The sequence below is a fragment of the Hyla sarda genome, chromosome 8 (assembly GCF_029499605.1).
Source record: "Hyla sarda isolate aHylSar1 chromosome 8, aHylSar1.hap1, whole genome shotgun sequence".
In the NCBI taxonomy this organism is placed as follows: Eukaryota; Metazoa; Chordata; class Amphibia; order Anura; family Hylidae; genus Hyla; species Hyla sarda.
Genome location: NC_079196.1, coordinates 89,722,973 through 89,728,972, shown reverse-complemented (window position 1 = coordinate 89,728,972; position 6,000 = coordinate 89,722,973).

Below are 6,000 nucleotides of genomic sequence, written 5' to 3'. Positions count from 1 at the left end.
AACGGACGCGCTAGAGGAAGGTAAGAGGACCTCCGCTTGCGTCCTAGCTGATCGGGACACCGCATTTTCACTGCGGTGGTCCAGATCAGCCCCACTGAGCAGCTGGGAACTTTTAATCTAAAGGGTTAATAGCGACCGGCACCACGATCGCTGCTGCACGCTATAAGCCCCGGGTCCCGGCTTCAGTTACATGCCGGGACTGACCTGATATGACATGGGGTCACCGCATATTGCGGGAGCCGGCCAAGGATGTAAATATACGTCCTTGGTCGTTAAAGGGGTTAAATTTTAACCTGCTGTATATACTACCTCCTAAATTTTGGAGACTGGCAACTGACAATATCCCTTCAAAATTCAAACATGTTTAATAGGTTAATATGTCCACGTGTCAGTGAAAGATGCGCAGTTCTTCCATTGAGGGAGTAAATAGAATGCAGTATATAACCACACACAATAATTGAGATGCAGTGCTCCCTCCTCTATGTGCTGCTGAATGGTTCTATACTCTATTATATACTCTAGATAGCTTTGTCATAAGGCTTGTGTGAGATCAAAAACCATATAGTGGAAATCCAGCATCCAATATCCTAACCAGATTAAAGGGAAACTGACAGGCTGTTCACCCGCATAAAACCCAATATATTGGGTTATAGTGCGGGGGAACAGCATTACAACGAGGGGTCACTTTAATTGACCCCCTATTGTTATAGCACAATGAAGGTGAAGAGACATCACAGGCTCTTACGTACTTGTGACATAAGAGTGAACAAATTAGCATATTCATTAAAGGGGCAGGCACATATTTAAGAGGCTCCCCGCCTCCATTCTACAGAGAAGTGCTATAGCAACAGGGGATTAACGGCAACTACAGGACCAATTCAAGTAAGTAACCCCTCGTTGTAATGCTGTTCACCTGTACTATAACCCAGTATATTGGGTTAAGTGTGGATTAACAGCTTGCCAGTTTCCCTTTGGGGTAGGGCCACACAGGTCATATTTTGCTGCCTATTTGCTGCTGCTTCAATAAGTAGCAAAATCAGCTGCAGAAAATATGCAGCAAAATATGCAGCAAAATGTGGCACATGTGACCCTATCCTTAAAGAATCCACACAGAAGCATAGCCAGGGTAAAACAAAGGGGGTGATTTATCATCAGTGCAGAATTGTACACAGTGTGAAACCTGTTGCACAAGTGTGTGGTTTTCCCAGTTGCTGCAGAAAATGTATTAGGCTGCACGTGTCTCTTATGACTAGAAATGATCGGAAGTGCAAAAAAGAAAACCTTTTACACATTACTATGCCGGCTGGTCACTGGAGGTATCATTTTTGTGCAAGTGATAAATTCTGTGTGCCAACCAGTGTATCTCAGGGCTCAAGTCCTGCAGGAACTCATGGGAACGGAGTTCCTGCACTTCTTCCACAGCAGGAACGCAGTTCCCATTAGCAGGAGTACTGCAGGACTAGCCCTTAAAGGGTTACTCCGCCCCTAGACATGTCTGATCGCGGGTGTCTCGGCTGCGGCACCCCAGACATCCGGTGCACGGAGCGAGCTTCACTCCGTGACGGATGACTGGTAATGCAGGGTAGAGGCTCGTGATGTCACAGTAATGCCCCCTCAATGCAAGTCTATGGGAGGGGGCGTGACGGCTGTCATGCCCCCTCCCATAGACTTGCATTGAGGGGGCATTACTGTGACGTCATGAGCCTTTGTCGCTGCACCCAACGCTTTAAACGAACACTGGGAGCAGCAGGGAGAACGTGGGGGTCCCCAGCAACGGGACCCCCGGGATCAGGCATCTTATCCCCTATCCTTTGGATAGGGTACAAGAGGTCTAGTACCCCTTTAAGTGGAAATCTAGTGTGAGTCCCCACACTTTTTTTTGACCATCACTATGGTGCTAGTCAATGCGAGAGAAAAACACACACTGTGCACACAATTATACAGGTGCACTCCAGTTGAATCCATGTTTTAGACCATGCTTTGAACAAAGTTTTTTTTTTTGTTTTGTTTTATATAAAGGGGGAATTTATCAATTGCTGTGCACCTACAAAACTACTGTGTATTTTTATTTCGCGCATTAACTTGCGACAAAATTATAATTTAGTTTTGTGCTATTTTTATGTTGTCCTCGCTGGCCTTGTTGTTTTTCTTGGTTCAGGCAGCAAGTGATAACAGGTTCCTTTTAAAGCGCTAGTCTGGCCCTGAGACATCTTATCCCCTATCCAAAGCATAGGAAATAAGATGTCTCACTGCGGGGTCCCACCGCTGGGGACTCCCACAATTTTGTATTCGCCACCCACCTGTTTGAGCTGCACGCCGCGGTGCCAGCTCACAAACAGCCGGGTGGCGACCATGGGTGTCACGCTACCTCCCATAGACTTGCATAGCGCCGGGGTGACATCACACAGGGGCGGAGTCATGATGTCACGATACTCCGGCCCCGTGGTTGCCAACTTTGGAGGATGACCGAAGAATTCTTTCCCTGGTGAAGAAAACCCCCTTCACAACAGTTGGTCAGATGAAGAACACTCTCCAGGAGGTAGGTGTATGTGTGTTAAAGTCAACAATCAAGAGAAGACTTCACCAGAATGAATACAGAGGGTTCACCACAAGATGGAAACCATTGGTGAGCCTCAAAAACAGGAGGTCAGATTAGAGTTTGCCAAACAACATCTAAAAAAGCCTTCACAGTTCTGGAACAACATCCTATGGACAGATGAGACCAAGATCAACTTGTTCCAGAGTGATGGGAAGAGAAGAGTATGGAAATGGAAAGGAACATGATGCTAAGCATACACCTCATCAGTGAAGCATGGTGGTGGTAGTGTCATGGCATAGTGGGCATTTATGGCTTCCAATGGAACTGCTTCTCTTGTATTTATTGATGATGTGACTGCTGACAAAAGCAGCAGGATGAATTCTGAAGTGTTTCAGGCAATATTATTTACTCATATTCAGCAAAATGCTTCAGAACTCATTGGACGGCACTTCACAGTGCAGATAAACAATGACCCAAAGCATTCTGCAAAAGCAACCAAAGAGTTTTTTAAGGGAAATAAGGGGAATGTTATGCAATGGCCAAGTGAATCACCTGACCAGAATCCGATTGAGAATGCATTTCACTTTCTGAAGACAAAACTGAAGGAAAAATGCCCAACGAACAAGCAGGAACTGAAGACAGTTGCAGTAGAGGCCTGGCAGAGCATCACCAGGGATAAAACCCAACATCTGGTGATGTCTATACATTGCAGACTTCAGGCTGTAATTAACTGCACAGGATTTGCAACCAAGTATTAAAAATTTAAAGTTTGATTTACGATTATTATTCTGTCCCATTACTTTTGGTCCCTTAACAAGTGGGAGGCATATATGCAAACTGTTGTACTTCCTACACGATTCACCTGATTTGGTTGTAAATACCCTTAAATTAAAGTTTACAATCTGCAGTTAAAGCACATTTCATTTCAAATCCATTGTGGTGGTGTATAGAGCCAGAAAATTTAGGATTGTGTTGATGTCCCAATATTTATGGACCTGACTGTATTTGAACTCTCCGAATAGGGGACATTCCCAATAGCAGTCGTGGACACACCCAATAGGGGAAAAACACTCCCAATAGGGGACAAAACACACCCAATAGGGGAAATACACTCCCAATAAGGGACAACCAGGCTTATGTGTACAAAGGGCTGCCGTCATGGGGGGTACAGCCAATACCCCAGTAAGTGGCCCAGGCTCCCAGGGGGCCATGGCCCCTGCTGAACCCCCCTGTAGCAGCCCCAGCACACCCCCTGTGCCAAATCATCCCCCCTGTGCCAAATCATTCCCCCATTCCATCATCCCCCTGTTCTTCTTACTTCTTACCTGGCCAGCAGGCAGTGATCAGTGACGCTCCTCTGCCCTTCACTGAGTGAGTACAGTGACGGCCGTGAGACAGTGCCCGAAGTGACAAGTGGGCAGCAGCAGTATGGAGCGTCACTCGTCACTGCCCTCTGGCCAGGTAAGAAGTAATAAGAACAGGGGGATGAGGGAATGGGGGCATGATTTGGCATTGTGGGGGAATGATTTGGTGTGAATGATTTGCCATTACTTATCCTAATTCATTATATTGTTGAGATTTTTTTTAAGCCTTATTTTTTCCTGTTTTGTGGGTAATTACACTCTGGAGTGAGTACAGAACAGTATTCCATCATTTAGAAAGATGTTTTAGCCTTTTTTCTTAATAAGGGACATCTCCCAATAGTGGACACTTTTTTATTCCCTATGGGAGATTCTACTGTACAAATTTTCGTGCAAACAGTTATAATTTTTTAACAAAAGTAGAACAAAATCAAACCTATATAAGTTCGATATCAATTTAATCGTATGGATCTACACACACTCAACATACAATGGTCATCCCGGAACCAATTACCAGTTTTACATAGAGATATGTACATAATACACAATGGTTCTGGGGCTCCAAAACCAATTACCAGGTTTCTTTAGACATATGTACTTAACATATGATGGTTTCAACATACAATGGTCCTCCTGGAACCAATTAATATTGTATGTTGAGGGACCACTGTAGTCCAGTGTGCAGTTGTACTCAGAGCCTGCTGGAAGCTGTAGTTCCACAACAGCATGATGAGACACAGAATAGAGACGCTAGCACTTAACTCCATCACAATGATGTTGTCCATACACTTGATCATTGTAGAACCATAGATTCTGTTTTATGAACAGGAATTTTAGATTCTCTGTGCCATCTGTACATTCATGGTAGAGAAATAGAGAAAAACTTGACCGTTCCTGGTGCTGGTTCTCTGGACAGTAATTGGCTAGGACATCTGGTATATTCCTAAAAAGCTGGTTTATTAAGCAGATACACAGGCAACAGGTTTCTGATCCATACCAGACCCTTCCTCAGGCAAAGTGTACACAACAAGTTAGACACGTGGTGTTAAAATACATTAATTACGTAAATACAAAGGTTACGTTCATTATGGTATTCAGAAACTTTGTACGCTGTTTCCGCAGTTGGTATAGCTACACAAATAGCAAGCCGGAAGCAGAAGAACAGGTTAAAGCATAAAACACAAGTGAGACAATAATTCTAAGATCAAAAGAAACAGTTTGCTTGTCACTGTGTTGCAGTGAAGGTGGACTATATTGCCGATATGGACCCGGCACTGTGGGATCGTTGAGTCTGTGGGTAGGCACTATAGATGCCGTAGCAGTGTTCAAAGGGGGTGGACCTTCTATCTATTCAGTATAGGAACGCAGGGCAGTTTCATGGAGACCCTGGGTAAATGCAAGGAGCGATATACGTATTGTAACGATGTTCTGAAGGGGGCGATCCTTCTACTAGTGGTGTATGTAGTAACTCACAGGTCGCTGAGTTGGTAAATGGAGCGCCATACATACTGGAGCGGTGTTCAAAGGGGGCCGACCTTGTTATAGGTCATTTAGAATAATAGAAGGGGCCCAGACTCCCGATTTTATAGGTGTTAAAGCCAGTATGTGGACAAGTTGAGGAACTGTGGGTGGAGAGTTTGGTGGTATTAGTAAGTCCGTACTGTATGCGGAAACAGGGTGCTAGGAGTTCATGAAGTTGGCCGGGCGCTGGAAGGGCGAAGCGCTATATAGGCTGTGGCAGTCTTCAAAAGGGGCGGGCTCACGTAGTACTATGAGTCCGCTGTTAGTGGTGAGGTCATAGAATTTAATACCATACGTATAGGAGGGGACAAAACCTCTAACTATAAATTTATAAAGCACCAAGGTGCTGGGGGGTAAGTACCCTATAATTTATTCGCTGTCCTTGGCAGGGAAAGTTTTATGATATTAAGTGACCACCGCTATAGCGGTATTGAAGCGCTTATTGACAGCAATTATTGTCTCACTTGTGTTTTATACTTTAGCCTGTTCTTCTGATTCCGGCTTGCTATTTGTGTAGTTATGCCAACTGTGGAAACAGCGTACAAAGTTTCTGAATACCCTAATGAACGTAACCTTTGT